Source organism: Dipodomys merriami, unplaced genomic scaffold (genome assembly GCF_024711535.1).
Source record: "Dipodomys merriami isolate MVZ:Mamm:240054 unplaced genomic scaffold, mDipMer1.0.p SCAF_175, whole genome shotgun sequence".
In the NCBI taxonomy this organism is placed as follows: domain Eukaryota; kingdom Metazoa; phylum Chordata; class Mammalia; order Rodentia; family Heteromyidae; genus Dipodomys; species Dipodomys merriami.
The window spans coordinates 1200642-1218667 of NW_027203104.1; the positions used below are offsets into that span (position 1 = coordinate 1200642).

Below are 18026 nucleotides of genomic sequence, written 5' to 3' on the forward strand. Positions count from 1 at the left end.
TTTCTTTCATGCATGTGTTTCTAACGCATTTATAAGATTATTTCTTTGTTGCTTTGTATGTCCCTCCCCCACAGTATAACCCCTGCTTTCACTATATTTGATGTAGGTATAATTTGTGGAGGAGATGGGGAAAAACAAGTTGTTTAAGGATACAGGTGGACCCGTTGCAACTATGAGAAGTACAAGTTGTCATGTCGAAAATGAACTTTACAACTTTGGTGCTGGGGGGAGTGTGGGGGGAGGCTGGGAAGAGATGTGAAGGGTAAACAAAGGAGGAGGCTGCAATGCTTGATAAGAAATGTACTCATTATCTTGCCCATGTAATTGTAACCCCTCTGTACAGTATGTTCACAAAAAATTAAAATTAAAATTAAAAAAAAAGAAAACAGAACAAGGAAAAAAAATAAAAGTACAACTTCAAAGTGGCAAGAGTAGACCTATTTATCTTCTTGCTGATTTTAGGATATAAGTACCTGTGGTTTCGCCATTTTGTAGGACATTGGCTATCAACTGCTCTTTTCTAAAAACAAGTAGTTTTATTAACATACTTCAGCTGTACAGGGGAGTTTCATGGTGACATTGTAATAAAAGAATATAATTTACTTCACTGACCTCACTTCATCATTCTTCCTTATCCACTCTCCTTCCTAAAATAATTTTAACCTATTTCATTGCAGTTTTTGTAAATGCTTCTATAGTATTTTACCCTCACCATACTGAGTTCCACTAATACTAGCTTGACTGTTGTCTTGTTTGTGAGAGAAAAATGGAAGCCTAGTAGGCAGACATCTCTACAATTACAGTAGAGGAGAGGAGATAGCTCTGTACCTGTTTCCCACTTCTCTGTGGAATTTCTGTCCCTTGGAAAGGGAGAATGTAAGTAGTTAGTTATGTGGCAGATATGGTGGGGTTTTTTGTTTTAAATTATGTTCTTTAAACACCAAAAAAGGTCTTTAAAAACTCAGATTTCTTAAAAAGCTGTAGTGTTTTCTTCATTTGCTGTATGCCCTTAGGCTACATCCAGACTGTAAATGGTAGTTGTGGTAGTTTATAAATATTGGGTTATTCCCCATGTATTTTATAAACCCCACAACCACCACTACTAACCTACTACTACCCATTTTAATTCTTGCTAACCTAACTGGGAAGTGCAGGTCTGAGTCACTCCACGGGCAATGAGTCTGAGAACATCTCTGATTCCGAACCTTAGTAAGCCAGAGCAGATATAATGGGTGCTTAGCTTTTGCTACTGTAAGATAAGCTCCCTGGTCTATTTCTTTTTCTTTTTTCTTTTTTGTCAGTCATGGGTCTTGAACTCTGGGTGCTGTTCCTCAGCTATTCAGCTCAAGCCTAGGACTCTACCACTTGAGCCACAGTGCAACTTAGTTTTCTGGTGGTTAATTAGAGTCTCATGGACATTCCTGCTGGGGTTGGCTTTGAACCAGGATCCTTAGAACTCAGCCTCCTAAATAGCTAGATTACAGGCCTGAGCCACGGGTACCTGGCTGTTGTGTTTAAGAACTCATTTTTCAATGTGTTGCTCTATCCTCTAGTCCTAGAATAGTATGTGGCATTGAATGGAAGATTTATCCATTTTGAATGAGTAAATGTTTGAAATGATATTGCTTAAGTGGAAACTTAGGGGATATAGTGGACAGACAGGACTGGAAGAATTGTTTTCTGAGATCCCAATGGAATAGCCTGTTTTATGTTCAAGTTTTTTTCAATTACACTTAAAAATACTTCTTTCCAAACTGTTCAGATCTCTTAATGGAGCAAGATCAAGAACCCAAAAGCCCTCCCCAGCACAGAAGTAGTTTGATGTTAACAGTGGCATCTCAGATTAGAGAAGAATAAGTAGCGCCTGCAATAGGTAATGTTAGCACACCAATCTGTTCTTAACTTCAGTCTGACTCTCATCTTCATTCTTTAAATGACTATTCATTCCACACCCAAAATCCTACAACTTCATTCAAAGACACTTTACTTCATATCTCTGTTGTGTATACATCCCAAGTTTACCAGGCATCTTGAACATTCATTATCTAGGTTACAGCTTTTAATTCCACATATGCTTATCTTCATTTTCTTTCCACTTAGTTACTTGTAATCAGATCTTAGAAAAATAAGGGCACTTCTATCCATAAACTTGGTATCTTGCTGCATTAAGATTAGTCTAATTCCAGAAACTGAATTTGGGGGACAAAGGCAGTCAGGCAGCCAGCAAAATTAAAGATAAAATTGAAGTACATATAATGTGTGTCTTATTGACTGGCATGGGGGAAAAGGTCTGCTGTGGGGTTCTCCAGGATGTATCTATTTGTTGAGCATGCCTATTTGGTGGCACCATGTGCTCTGAGCGAATGAATTCAAAGAGATATGTGAGAGCTTAGAAATGATCAAATTAACAAGGGACAGTATGTGAGTGCATTCATTGCACATGGGCATACACATGCATGCGTGCACGCACACACTCGCATGCACACACACACACACCCATACACCCCACTCCTAGGTGAGGGATTTTAAAAAAGATATCATCTTCAAAAGCAAAGGCTAGCGGGAGAAAACAGTAAGCGATTGAAGAGCTCCTGTGACTCTGCCTGCTATTAAGCTGTACAAACCTATGTCTTCTCTACTGGGAGATTGAAACATGAAGAATGTGGCCAAAAGATCATCTAATTGAGTCCCTTGCCATGGGGAGATGCTTTCATAAACAATGTGTTCAGGGGCTGGGAAGGTGGCTCAGTGGCAGAGCACTTGCCTTGCATGCATGAGGCCCTGGGTTCAATTCCTCAGCACCACATAAGCAAAAAGAGAAAAGCTGGAAGTGGCGCTGTGGCTCAAGTGGTAGAGCGCTAGCCTTGAGCTGAAGAGCTGAGGGACAGTGCCCAGGCCCAGAGTTCAGGCCTCACAACCAGACCCAAAAACAAAACAAAACAAAACAAAACAAAACAAAAAAAAGAATGTGTTCAGGAAGCTGGGCTCCAGTGGCTCATGCCTGTAATCCTAGCTACTCAGGAGGCTGAGATCTGAGGATCACGGTTCAAAGCCAGCCCAGGCAGAAAAGTCTGAGACTCTTATCTCCAATTAACCACTAGAAAATCAGAAGTGGCACTGTGACTCAAGCGGTAGAGTGCTCGCCTTAAGCTGAAGAGCTCAGGGATAGTGCCCAAGCCCAGAGTTCAAGCCCCACAACACACACACACACACACACACACACACACACACACACACACACACACACACACACACACACACACACACACACACACACACACACACACACACACACACAATGTGCTCAGGGCTGGGAAGGTGGCTCAGGGTAGAAAGCTTGCCTTGCCTACATGAGGCCCTGGGTTCGATTCCTCAACACCACATAAGAAGAAAAGAAAAAAGGCTGGAAGTGACACTGTGGCTCAAGTGGTATAGCACTAGCCTTGAGCTGAAGAGCTGAGGGACAGTGCCCAGGCCCTGAGTTCAGGCCCCACGACTGGACCCCCTGCTTCCCCCCGCCCCCTGCAAAGAAAAAGAATGTGCTCAAGCCAGGTGCCAATGGCTCTCTCTTGGCTTATAATCCTAACTATTCAGGAGGTTGAGATCTGAGGATCATAGCTCAAAAACAACCCAAGCAGGAAAATCCATGAATTAATCACCAAAATTCTGGAAGTGGAGCAGTGGCCTAAATTGGTAGAGCACGAGCACTAGCCTGGACCAAAAAGTTTTAGAACTGCATTCAGGCCTGGAGTTCAAGCTCCAGGACCATCACAAAATGAAAACAAAATGAAACAAAAAAGGCATGGGTTATCTTTATAACAATAATAAAGGAGAAACCAAACATAATGCTGTGTACCTATAGTCCCAGCTATTTGGGAGTCTGAGGGAAAACCACTTGAGCTCAGGAGATTGAAATCAACCTGGATATCATAATGACATTCCTACCTCAGAGTCATAAGAATAATAGGAGGAGGAGGAAGAGGAGGAGGATCAAGTAATAGTAAAGTATGACATGACTCAAGTTTGTAAATGCAATGCCCACAGGAAGAAAACAGGTTATATAAATGTGTAAATTAGGTTACATGAAAGGAAAGCCAATAAGAAAATCATAAAGACAAACAACATGTAGCCTCAGTCTGGAAGGTAGTGGGAATAGTGTGTACTATGGAAATCTAAAAAGTTCTTAGACAATCAGATAATTGTCACTGGAGAGGGAAAGCACAGGCTGTTGAATCAGAAAATCTAGTTGACAATTCAAATTTTCCCTCATTCATTTTGTGACCATGAGCAAATATGTAATTTCATAAAGTGAAAATAAATTTTAAAAAGCAGCACAAAACTAGGTGGCTCATACCTGTAATTCTGGCTACCTCTGAGGCTGAAATCTGAGGAGTGAGGTTCAAAGCCAGCCAAGGCAACAAAGTCCATGAGACGCTTATCTCTAGTCAACTAAGAAAAGGTCAGAAGTGTAGCTGTGGCACTAGTGGTAGAATGCTATCCCTCAGGAAAAAAGCTACTGGCCTTCAGTTCAAGCCACAGCATTAGCACAAAAAAAAAAGCAACATGAAAAGCACAATCCATGTATTGATTATCAAAATTCATATTTTGAAATCCTAATATCAGTTATCTCAGAATATGATGTTGTTTGGAAATAGTATCATTACAGATGTAATGAAGATGAGATCACTAAAGTGCACTTAAAAAAATTACTGAGCTGGGCCTCAGTGGCTCACACCTATAATCCTAGCTACTCAGGAGGCTGAGATCTGAGGATCCTGGTTCAAAGACAGCCTGGGAAGGAAAGCCAGTGGAATCTTATCTATTTACATTTTACTACCAAAAATCTGGACATGGAACTGTGGCTCAAGTGGTAGAGCACTAGCCTTGAACAGAAAAGCATAGGGGCATCACCCAGATCTAGAGTTCAAACCTTAGGGGAAACACACACACACACACACACACACACACACACACACACACACACACACACACACACACACACACACACACGCAGAGACACAGACACACACACAGATACACACACAGACACACACACAGATACACACACAGACACACACACAGACACACACACAGTAGATGCAACAGACAGAGTGACTCTCTTTTGCCTGCCCATGTCACTAAGATGCACTTCCATGGGGAGACTGAAGGAATGCTGAGGAAGGGGGGATATACTCAGTGAAGACAGTATGTGGACAGAGAGGAAGACTAGACAGCAATGTGATGCTGCCTTCAGGTTCCCAGGGAGTCCCTGAAATGATTATATGTAAGGTGTATCATGTTCCAGAAGGATCAGAAGCAGAAGAACAGGAGGCTAAGTAAAGGGGTGATGTGGGGTTCTGTGCAAGCCTGAACTTGTAGGAAAGGCTTGAGTTGCAGTGAACAAGTTCTCTTCCTGCCCCATTCAGGTTGGTCACCCCTCTAGCTTGCTTTCTCCTCTGAAGAAATCCACAGTTGTTGAGTGCTGAGGAGCAGAGCCCACAGCAGGCCAACGAACCAGGGAAATGGTAAAAGGGTCAGAGGGAGTTGGTCAATGGGTATCATCAGCACCCACACAAGCAGCGGTGGTTCTGAATCTACACCAAACATGTTTCATGGCCTGCATGCAGAGCCCAAAGAGAAGGAAGGGTCCATAGGAAAAATTTTTGTGTGTACCAATCAATCCTGGGGCTTGAATTCAAGCTTTTGTGCTACCACTTGAGTGTCCTACCACTTGAGTGACACCTCCTTTTCTAGCTTTTGGGGGGTTGCTTGATTGGAAATAAGGGCCCCTAGAGTTTCCTGCCCCAGCTGGCTTTGAACCTTTATTCTCAGATTTCAAACTCCTGAGTAGCTAGGATTATAGATATGAACCACTGGCACCTGGCTTAGAAAGGAATCTTAATCAAGGCAGGAAATAGGCTTTTAATACCCTTCTTGCTGCCAGTAGTGGCTTGGACCACAGATACCGATATCAGCTGTCCCTGAGAAGATTAATACTTATTTTGTGTCTTCAAATCTACATGGATGGCTGGAGAGGAAAGTGCACTGTATTCATCACGTAGGAATCCTTTTGTTTGTATTTTGTGAAATATGATCTTACTATGCATTGTATGATGGCTTCAAACTAAACTACATAGTCCAGGCCTCAAACACTTGATCTTCCTGCCTCAGTCTCCTGAGTGTTGAACTTATTCATACATACTTTCACTTCTGCACTATGCAAGAATTTTTTTTTTTTCTAGTTCTGGGGCTTGAACTTTTGACCTGGGTTCTGTCCATGAGTTTTTGTTCTCAATGCTAGCACTCTACCACTTGAGCCACAGCTCCACTTCTGGTTTTTGAGTGGCTCATTGGAGATAAGAGTCTCACAGGGACTTTCCTGCGCAGGCTGTGTTTGAACTGTGATCCACAGATCTTAACCTCCTGAGTAGTGAGGATTATAGGCATCAGCCACTAAATTCTTCACACAAGCAAGTGAGGAAAAATGACTGCTTTTAACTGAGGTAGAGCCTGTCTCTGTGGCTCACACATTAGCTAGGATTATAGAAAAGAGCCATGGGCACCCGACATGAAATGTGCATGCTTCTATTGGATGTAGGCATATTTGTATTGGTAAAACGTACCTTTTTCTCATTGGGCATTGGTGGCGTAGGCCTATTTCCTAACTACTCAACTAATCACCAAAAGGCCAGCAATGGAGTTGTGTCTCAAGTGGCAGAGAATTAACCTTGAGCAAAAAAATTCCAAAAAGCTTAGGGACAGTACTCAGGCCCTGAGTTAAAGCCCCAGGAATAGCAGACATACATAGACACACACACACACACAATGGGAACACTGCAAAACATATTCAGAACATTACCATTATACACACAGAACAACTAGGTTTCCAGGAAAAAAAAAAGGCTGGGTGCTGATACCTCACACCTGTGATCCTAGCTATTCAGGAAGCTGTCTGCAGATTGTGGTTCAAAGGCAGCCTGGGCAGGAAAGTCTGTGAGACTCTCATCTTCTATTAACAACCAGAAAACCAGAAGTGGAGCTGTGTGGCTCTAAGTGATAGAGTACTAATCTTGAGCAAAAGAGCTCAGGGACAGTACTCAGATCCTGTTCAAGCCTGGTCAGTGGTGAGCAGAAGCCACAAGCAGGCACATCTCCTTTAGCAAAAGGTCCTCTTGGCAGCCCATCATAAATCCGGCTAGGTCCTGCTGATATTGTTTACTGGATTAGTTGACTAAGTAACTCCATATACAACATCTCCTTGTGACTTACAGAGCTACTTTGGAAGGTTCCAAGGCCTGACTGATGTGGACCCCAGGGGAGGGGAAGACAACTGTTGTCTGAGCCACTCAGCCTATGGTGATGACCAGTTCTGCCCTTTCCACTGGGCAGAGCCATTCTACACCCTGCTGCATCTTGCAGGCTCCATTAAAGCCAAACAGTTGTGGCAATTTTAGGAACATCCATTATCACAGAGACTGGATGCCAGTCTGATCTAAGGATCAGAGTTCAATGTCAGCTCAGGCAGGAAAGTTTATGAGACTTTTTATTTGTCATTCGTGGAGTTTGAACTCAGGGCCTGGGTGCTGTCCTTGAGCTCTTTTTTCTCAAGGCTAGTGCTCTACCACTTTAAATCACAGCTGGTTGTTAATTGGAGATAACTGCCCTGCTTTGGCTGGCTTTGAACCTCAACCCTCAGATTTTAGCCTCCTGAGTAGCTAGAATTACAAGTGTGAGCCAACAGAGCCTAGCATGTGAGACTTTTATCTCCTATGAACCACCAAAAAAGCCAGAAGTGGAGGCATGGCTCAAATGATAGGGCACTGGCATTATCTTGGACACAAAAGCTAAGGGAGAGCTCCCAGAGCCTGAGTTCAAGCCATAGTATCAAGCACAAGTCCATACACATGTAGGTGCATGTGCATACATACACACACACACACACACACACACACACACACAATTAAAACAAGAATGATCAATGATAGGTGAGCTGTGAGAGAACGAGGAAGGTAAATTTGGAGGCAAATGAAGTAGTCATCTGTGATGGTTAATCTTGAGGATGAGCTTAATTGGGATTGATTTGATTGGGTTTAGATGCTCCCAGCTGATTAGTAAAGCACCAATCTGGGAGAGTCTGGGGGTTTCCATAGCAGATTAACTGAAGCAGAAATCCCTCCTGCATTTGGGTGGCACCATCCCACAGGCTGGCTTTCCATATGGAATTGAAGCAGTGTGTGTGGCGGGGGGTGGGGGGGTGGGGGGGGGGAGAAGAGAATCCTGCAATACCAGGCTTTCTCTTTCCATCTCTTACCCCTCCCCCTAACTCCCTGGCCATCATGTGTTGTTCTGCTCTGCCATGATTGCCTGAAATCTGTGACACTGAGCAACAAAAATCTTTTCTCTTAATTTATTTCTGTCAAGTAATTTGTCATAGCAACAGCAACAAAATATATGACTACCATAAAACCCAATCTTTCTCTTCTCCTTCCACCTCTTGTTTTGCTTATTTATTTTTTGCTGTTTCTGGGACTTGGAATTCAGGGCCTGAGCACTATCTGTGAGCCTCTTTATGCTCAATCAAGGCAAGTGCTTTACCACTTCAGCCAAATTTCACTTCCAGCCTTTTCTGAGTAGTTTATTAGAGATTAGAGTCTCACGGACTTTCCTGCCCTGGCTGGTTTGAACCATCATCCTCAGATCTGTAGTAGTTAGGATTACAGGCTTGATCCACTGGTTCCTGACTACCTTCCACCTCTTCCTCCATCTTCCTCTTCCTCCTCCTTCCTCTTCCTCTTAGTTCTTCCTTCTCTCCCCTCCCTTCCTTCCTCCTGCTTCTCCTCCTCATCATGCTAAAAAGTATAGACTTTACCAGTGAATGAGACACTCCGCCCAAGATTGCCATCTCTACTCAATGAAACAAACAGCTGACCCAGGTTCTAAACACGTGTGCACACGCACGCACGCATGCACACACGCATGCATGCACACAGCACGCATGCACACAGCACACACGCACACGAAGACAAAAATACTAATTTAGTCCAAATGCATATACCCAGACGCAGGTACATGAATAACTTTCAAAGAGGCAGAAACAAATATGATCACAGTTTGGAATGCAAAATATACCACATCCCATCAGTTCAGAGGAGAAGGGAGGTATGTGGCATTCCATCCTCAGGGAAATGTACTCTGGGACATTTTGAGGGATCCCTCCACCAGGACACCTCTATACTCCTGGAGAGTCAAACGTGGCAAATTCCTCAAGAACCAGAAATTCACCTTTCACCCCCATCCAAGGGACCTGAAGCTCCAAGAGAATCTTTGCAGTCACTCCCCAAGGACTCCACAGGACCTGAGAAAGAATTGGGATGGGGGAGAGCCCAATAGGGAGAGGGGAGCAGGGAGGCCTAGGGGTCCCTGTGCAAATGGTAAAATGCAAAAGAGACTGACCTGAGCAGAAGCACCAAGATCAACAGGTGGGGGTGAGGGAGGGGAGCAGAGATGATGAGGGAACCAGTCCTAAAGAAGGCATCACACCCTGGGATACAGGCAGATGCAAACAGGGTACTTCCCAGAAAGAGAACCCTGGACGAGGTTAGGGGACAGGAGAGGGCAACAGGAAGGAGGACTGAGTGTAATGTATGGAAATTAGAAATAAGAGTCACAGACTGGACATCAAGGGCCCTGGCTTCTAATTCTGTCTCTATGGAATGGACAAATCCCTGTCCCCGGAGCCTCAATTTACCTCACACTGGGGGCGGTGTGGGGGGGTGTGATGGGATGAAGCGCAGACTTTTTCTGGTGCTGCGTCTGAGGACACCGACAGGGGATGGAGAAGGAGCCACAGACCAGTGTTTGAGGAAGAGGGGCACAGCATTCCAGGCCCCAAAGCACCGAGGCACTCACCTGCGGGAACAGCGCCTTTCCTGACTCCCCTTTCCTGACTCTCCAGCTGCAGCGGGCCTTACAGAGCCCACAGCCCCACGTTGGGCAGCAAGAGCAGGACCGCCAGTACCAGAGCCGCCTGCAGAAGCCCCTTCTCCTCCCTGCAGCCCTGCACCAAGCCAGGCACCCGTCCACGCGGTGGCGGCGACAATAACAACTCACCAAACACCAGCCGAAGTGGCGCCCCGGCTCCAAACCCCAAGCCTTGCAGCTCAGAGCCCGATGATACCATGAGTCATTCAGAGGTGCAGGGGGAAGTCGCCGCAGCCAACGTCAGTGTTGGGCACTGTGGAGCCACCAGACCCCGCGATTTCCTATTGTACTCTTGCTAGCAATCGCCTCTATCTGCCGACTTCCGCCTTCTTGAGGGGCATTACACTCTATCCGGGGGCGACTTGGGGGAGTCCAACATCGGATACCCCCACTCCCGAGCTGCAATGGAACTTCCTGCTCCTCCATGACTCCCCCGCCCACAGGACAGTGAGAAGGGGGCAGAGTTGGGTTGCTGGGCACTAATTGGTACGCCCATCGCTGGAGATCATGGTCGGTTTGGGAGAGGTTAGAGTGCGCTCCAGGATCCGGTCCCGGCCCCCTCTGCTGCTATGAGCTTTGGTCCGGGAGTTGAGCTCCTTGGACTTTGCAGATGGTGCTGGAGCTTGGCTATCACTGGCCAGCCCTCGGGGTCTGGGGCTCCCCTCTGGTCTTGAGCTGGGCCTGAGGACACCAAGACCTGCTTTGACCCTGGGATGTCAGTGTCTGTTGGCAGTCTTCCCGCCTCAGGCCCTCAGCCTCTCCCACTACCTTTCCACCTGCACTGGCCACCTTATTCATTCTCCATTCGAAGTTGAACTTTTTTTTGCTCCAGGCTGATGTTCTGCGGTTGAGTACTTGCTGATGATGCGCAGAGAGCGAGACAATCCATCGAGGCACAGACGGTGAAAGGTGGACAAAAGAAGTTTACACTATTTACACCAGAAAGGGGGTCGGTCCTGAGACTATCCTGCCCTGGGCTAGATACCCAGAACCAAGAGCAGCCTCAGCCACCAAACCTCCAAGCCTCCAGTGGGCAGTCCTGACCCCCTGACCTTTATTAGTTGGTCTGCAAACCTCCAGCCCCGGTCCTCCGAGGCTCCGAAGCTCCGGAGGGGAAGGCTTTTCCCTTTCTAACCTTCCTCCCCCACATGCAGGCCTCTCTCCCCTGTCCACGGCCTGCCCTGCTCCGCTCCGGGGGCGCCTCTCCACAGGCCTCTCTCGAGGAAGGTCCCGGATGACCTCCAGAGGAGGCCCCGGATGACCTCCTCCGTCCACGGTAACTAACTCACTAACGGTTCTTCCCCTAACCTCCCTCTAACCTCTCCTCAGGACCCCGGTCTCCTCTCGCCTGTTTTCCTCAGGGCTGTTCCCTGTTTCCCCCGGACTCCTCTCCCCTCAGGAGTCTCCCGGGTTTTCCCTTACTCCCCCTAACGGCTCCTCTGGCCCCTGGTTTTTCTCCTGCTCCCCCCCAGGCCTTGGAGCCCGCCGCCTATATATATGCCCAGATAGGCTATGCCCCTCCCCCACTAACGGTTTCAAACCACCATTCAAGCTCCTCCCCCAAGCTGCCCCCTCTCCAATCCCAATCGGCAGCTCCCCATGTAAGACTCGACGCACCACCCCCTCCAATAGCACATCCGCCCCTTTTTGAAGGCATGCCCCGCCCCTTCCGGTGACATGTCCCGCCCCTTTCCAAGACATGGCAGGGCCCTCTGGCAGGGCCTTTTGGGGGGCTGATGTCAGCCTCTCAAAGCCCTGATCTCTCAGGTGGCCCAGTCTGTGGAGCTGTGAGGCTCACCTCTTGATGCCCCGTCCCCTCCATGGGGCCCCAAGGGTAATTACAGAGTCCCTCCTCTTCTTCTGGCTTTTGGGTAGCTAATTGGAGATAAAAAGTCTCAGAGACTTTTCTGCCTAGTCTGGCTTCAAGCCTCCATCCTCAGTTCTCAACCCTGAGTAGCTAGTATTGTAAGCGTGAGCCATGGGTACCCAGCAAATTTGACTATTTTCTCGTGCCTCATGGATGTGTAAACAAAGTATAATTTTTATATCTGGTTTATTTCACTTACTATATTTTAAAGATTCACTCATGTTGTAACATGGGTCAGAATGTCATTCCCTTTTTGAGACGGAATGGTATTGCATTGACTGGATACACCACATTTTGTTTATTCAGCCATGGCCATTTAGGTTGTTTATACCTTTTCACTACTATGAATAATACTTCTTTTATATTGAGCAGAGTGCTGTAACAGAGCAACCAGAGGCATCCTTTCATAAGAAACCCAGGTAAACTGTGGGAACTCACCTGTGGCTTTCCCTCACATTAACAATCCATGAGAATCCTTACAGCCTGTGAGGCCATATGATGTGATTGATTTACTCCTTTTGCTTTTCTCCTAGTTATGCTGATCTTAATATTTTCCTAAATAAACAAATAAATATCCAACAAGTTGACAAATAGGAAGGGCCTTTGCAAATTTGCCCTGCTCTTCTCTAGAAACTTCTTCCTCTAAACCTTTGTATGGACTTGGATGCTTAATGGCTCCTGCCTGTAATCCTAGCTACTCAGGAGGTTCATATCTGAGGATTCCTGTTCAAAGCCAGCTTGGGCAGACAGAGCTTACGGACATATATCTTTAATAAACTAGCAAAATCCTGAAATAGAGGCTTGGCTTAGGTGGTAGAGGACCTGACTTGCAGGAAAAGCCAAGCAAGGGCATGAGACCTGGAGTTCAAGTCCTGGTACTGGTACACGTGTACACACACACACACACACACGTAAAAATAAACTTTGTGTGGTTCCCTACATCTTCTCAGGAACTAGATAAGAAGTTCTGCCTCAGCAAGCCCTTCCCTGGCCAGCTGGTTTAAAATATTCACTCCCTCTCTAGTTCCTTGATTTCTCCTCAGAGAAGATCTTATTTTGGGCCTCCCTCTGTAGGATGTGAGCTCCAACCTCATACTCTATAGCACCCTTATCTTTAGCAGTACCTACTTCCCTTTATTGAGAATCAGAAAACTGGAGCTCCTTCTGGACAGAGGAGTTTGCAAAAAGGAGCCTCTTCCCTGGGCCGTGTAGCCCAAGTGGAGCTAAGAACTGAGGATTTTAGCTCATACATATCTCAACCATGGGAAGGTAAACTGAGGATCTTCCCAGGCTAGGCACATTGTAACTATTGTATTCAGTAATTACTGCATGAACAAAGTATAGTCAATCAAAGTCATAATAGGAAGGAAACTATTTACAGTCTCTCCCCTTCCCATCTCCTCTTCTAACTCCCTAGAGGACTCAGAAGGAAATTGGATTTGAGGTGTGTTTTGTTTTTAGTCTTCCCAGAGTCACTTGTTGATCAAAGCTGCACACCAATCCAGGCTCCCCCCAACAGGGAATCTATCCTAGCTTTAATCTCAGGCCTCTTTCATCACTTTTGCAATATATGATGCACCCAGCAAGGGAAGGGGCTTCTGGAACCTTATCCTCTTCCCAGAGACAAGACTACTTGCAGGGGAAAAACAGACCTGAAAGTGAAACCAGAAGGAATAAGAAGAAGAGAAAATAAAGCCAACTTGAGTGGCAGAATTCTGGCCCTGAAAAAAAAAAAAAGTTCAGGGTTGACATCTATGCCCTGAGATCAAGTACTATAATCAATCCTCCCAAAAAGAAAAAGTCAAACAAGAGCATAAAGTCATAAATTCAATCCCTAGCATCCTCCCCTATACACACACAAAGAATGAAATAAAAGCAATGAAGAGGGTAAACATAAAAGTAAGCAGGTAAATATAAATAAGCCTTTGTGGTTTTAAAGCCAGAAATATAAGTAATAACTAGTTACAGATTTTTAAAAGAGAAGTTCTAGGTTTCAAACAGAATCTCTAGTTTCAAACTAGATCCCTCTTGCTAGGCAGGGGATCTAGCACTTGAAGCCCCTCCCCTAGCCCTTGCCCTTCATCAATTTGTACATAACCCACAGCCTCTGGATTGCAAAGTAATTGATGAGGACCTGTTAGGAAATGATGTTTTCTTTTACTTGGTGATGGTAGTAACTGCTGGTAACTCCTAGTGGGAGTGGAAATTGACCAGAAATTGCTCATATTTCCACCACCAAGTGAAGTGGGAGAGAATGGAGAGAGGCCCTATGCCAGCGCAGGGAACCCTGAGTAAAAGGAAAGAAAGGCACAAAGAAATCCACAGAAGGCAGAGAAACGCAGCCTGCACCTGGCTTCACCTCCTAACTCCCCCTCCCCTCACCTCCCCAGTTTAATCCTTCTTGGACATATTTGTCACAATGTATCCTACTTAACAATACCTCCTATGCCTCAGCTTTAGGTTTGAAGCTTCTCCTTCTCAGGGTTTGTTCTTTTGTGATTTCATCTTTTTTCTTGTAGCCTTTTAATTTAAAATCATTTCTTCAAATTATATACCAAAGGTTTTGAGTTGTTTTCATTTTGTCATTTTTTAAATAAGATAATTTGGCACCAGACATGAAGAACCAGGGTGTATTTGAACCTAGAGGCCATTCTGGTAGACTCTTCCACTAGAGGCCATTCTGGTAGAATCTTCCCACCCTAGGCATGCCTAGGACTTCATTGGGATCCACGATGATTTGATCAGATGGTTGATCCAGATTGTTGGAGCAAGTCCCCTAGCCACAAGAAGCCTGAGGTCCTTGTGTCTGGAGCACAGGGACAGTGTCTCTGAGGAAACAGGTCCTAGGATCTGATGTCCCTGGAGGAGGGAGGCACTTGGCTACTGTCCTCATGGTTCTGGAAAAGCTGCCATGATGGTAAACATAGCAGTCCACCTCAACTCCAGGCTACCTGGAGCCCTTGACAACAGTCCTCCAGGCCTGGGAGCTAGATCTCCAAAGGATCCATGCCTGGCTGTGATTGGCCATTCCTCTCTGATGTCACTAGGCCCACCTGTGATTGGTCCATTTCCTCACTGACCTCACATGTCATTGTGAGGTCCCTGCAGGGGTTAGTTGCTCTAACTTTGTCAGTTACAATGCTGAGAGCTCTCCTTTGGATGACCTGCTAGACTAAATCAGAGCTAGGTTGATGCTTTCTTTTGGGGGCATGAGGAGAGTGAGAAAGGGAGATTTTTGTTTTGTGTGGGTTTGTGGATTTCCATTATTCTATGGTTTAGATTGAGCTAATTTTAGTTAAGATTTGTTACCCACCAAATTCATTCAGCTAAGATTTGCTACCTGCCTTATTTATTGAGCTAAGTTTAGTTAAGATTTACTATCCACCATATTTATTAAGATGGAGCCAGGCTGAATACATGTCATACTGTGTTGTGTTGGAGAAGATCTTTTTCAACCAGTATGATACTGATGAGATCATTGGAGGTGGTAGCTATGATGTGGTGGTGAAGGCCTATCACCACCTAACAGACAGCAAGGTGGCAGTGAAAATCTCAAGAAAGAAGGGCACCTCAGCATGGTGGAAAATGAGGTAAACATCATTAAAAATCTCCATCACTCCCATGTGATCAGAATGTACAAAGTGATCCAGGGAGAGAAATATGTACACCTGGTGTTGGAAATGGCTACCAAGGGAAATCACCTGTCATGGCTCATAGACTTATACCACTGCCTTTTTGAGGATTTAGCCAGGAGGGTTGTGAAGCAGATAATCAATAGTGTAGTTTATTACATCACAACAGAATCACACACTGTGATCTAAAGCCAGAAAAAAAATCCTACTGGATGTAAATGGCAACGCCAAGGTGGGTAATTTGAGGCTGAGTGTCAGGATCGCCCTGGGGCGGTTACTCACAGAAAAGTGTGGTACCATCATATTCCATGCCCCTAAAATGTACCTGCAACAAGAATATGATGGCTTCAAAATTTTCTTAATACCCAGAAACACAACAAATCAAAGAAAGGTTGGATAAATGGGATTGCATGAAACTGTAGAGCTTCTGAATGGCAAAGGACATAGCTAGCAAGATGAATAGAAAGCCCACGGATTGGGAGAAGATCTTCACTAGCCACACAATGGACAAGGGTCTCATATCTAAAATATACCTTCAACTGAAAAAAATTAAGTCCCCCAACAACAAATCCTCAAAGAAATAACTGCCCAATTAACAAATGGGATAAAGACTTAAAGAGAAACTTCTCTGAAAAGGACATAAGAATGGCCAATAGACACATGAAGAAATGCTCAACTTCTCTAGCCATAAAAGAAATGCAAATCAAAACAACATTGAGATTCCACAAGGCCATACTAAAGCTACAAGCACAACTATGTTTATGGCAGCATTATTTACCATAGCTAAGTATGGAACCAATCCAGAAGTATCTCAGTAGATGAATGGATCAAGAAAATTTGGTATATATATACAATGGAATTCTATACCTCCCTCAGAAAGAATGATATTGCCCCATTTGTTAGGAAATGGAAAGACCTGGAAAAAATTAAGTGAAGTAAGCCCAGGCCCAAAGAAACATAGGACCCATGGCTTCTCTTATTTGCAATAACTAGTATATGTCTAGGACAAGCAGAAAATGTCAAAAGCTATGTACATAGGACCACATAAGATGATGTTAAGAGAAATAAACCCCAAGATAGGGACACAAGTGTTTTTTTAACATTTTCATAATACATTATGAGATTTTTTTGTTTGTTTCTTTGGTATGTTCCCCATGGTTTAACCCCTGTTTTCACTGTGTTGATTCTGGAGCCCTGCATCTTGTATATACACTTTTCTAATTTGGGGAGAGAAAAAACAAAATGCTTAAATAGGGATACAGGTTGACCCACTGTAACAATGAGATGTACAAGACACTATATTGAAAACAAATTTTACAACTTTGGGAGCAGGGAAGTGGGGAGGAATGAGTTGGGGAGGTGGGAAGGAAAGGATGGTAGGGAAAAATAAAGGAGGGGGTAACAATGCTCATAGGAAATGTACTCATTACCTTACTCATATAATTGTAACCCTCTCTACAGTATCTTTAAAATAAAAAAAATATTAAAAAAAAGAATATGATGGCTTCAAAGTGGGTCTCTGGCACCTGGGCACCATCTTTCTTTTCATGGTTATAGGAAAATATTTAAAATGACCTCTTTAAACGGCTATGTACACAAATTGTACAGGGCAGGTACAATATATCATTTCACCTGACTTCAAAGGGACTTAGCATCCTTTTGAAGCTCTTAACTGTAGACCCATAGCTGAGGCCAAATATACAACAATTCATGGTGCACCCATGGTTTGATCGAGTTGAGGAAGACTCCCTGTATCCAGAGCCACTACCTGACCAATTAGACCAAACAGTTGTCACCACAATGTGTGCCTTGGGATACACAACCTCAGATCTGCAAATCAGAACTGTGTAGGGATTTCGATGAAGTCATGGCCATCTCTTTTCTGATAAAAGATGGCTTCAAACCAGACACTATCAGCACTCTGAAAGTGAAATCAGTGCACCTGGGTAGTCGATCATAACTCCCACAGGCCTTTCCACCTTCCCTCTACAGAGGAGAACACGTTTACCTGCTCTGCTTCATTATTTGTCATTACCATCTGAATTTGTGCAGATCTGCCATGAGAAGCAGAAGAGACACAGCAGTGTCTCCCTGCCTGCCATTCTCCTCTGCTTGCTGCAGAGTAGCTCCAGTCCCAGCCTCAACTCCCTGTATGATTCGGTGCCTGCCCTCCACAGCTGCTGCCTTCCTAAGAGACATAAGGAGACAGCACTATAAAGCAAAATCCCTTACCTCTGCTCAGCCCCAGGATAAGAACACAGTCAGAAGAATTAGCAAGAGGCAGGGCTGCAATGAGCCTGGAGTGGGGCCTAGGAGATATGCCTGGTATGGAAGTAAAGAGCTGCCAGAGGAGGCTGCACAGAAAGTTCAAGTTGCTGTGTTCCCATCATGCTCAGCAAAGACACCTGCTGCTCTTGCTTTGGGAACAGAGATAAAACATCAAAGGAAAATGCCCTTCCCTCTGGACAGCCTAAGAATGAGAGCACAGACTGTAACTCCAGAAGAAAAAGGGGGAGGAAGAGGGTGGTTAGCAGGATAGTTACTGT

At 45.0% G+C, this 18026-nt stretch overlaps 1 protein-coding gene across 4 annotated transcripts in view; it reads right to left on the minus strand.

Moving 5' to 3' along the window:
- Positions 1-18026, minus strand: part of LOC138829667 (zinc finger protein 717-like) — a 55694-nt gene that overhangs the window by 25359 nt on the left and 12309 nt on the right. The window contains exon 1 of one of the 4 annotated variants that reach the window (XM_070026139.1): positions 14289-14817. The exons of 2 other annotated variants lie outside the window; for them this stretch is intronic. The gene's annotated coding sequence lies outside the window, so the exon portion shown is untranslated. Of the gene's footprint in view, positions 1-10110; positions 10320-14288; positions 14818-18026 lie in introns of those variants that run through there. One more of the 4 variants, XM_070026138.1, reaches the window with a different exon arrangement.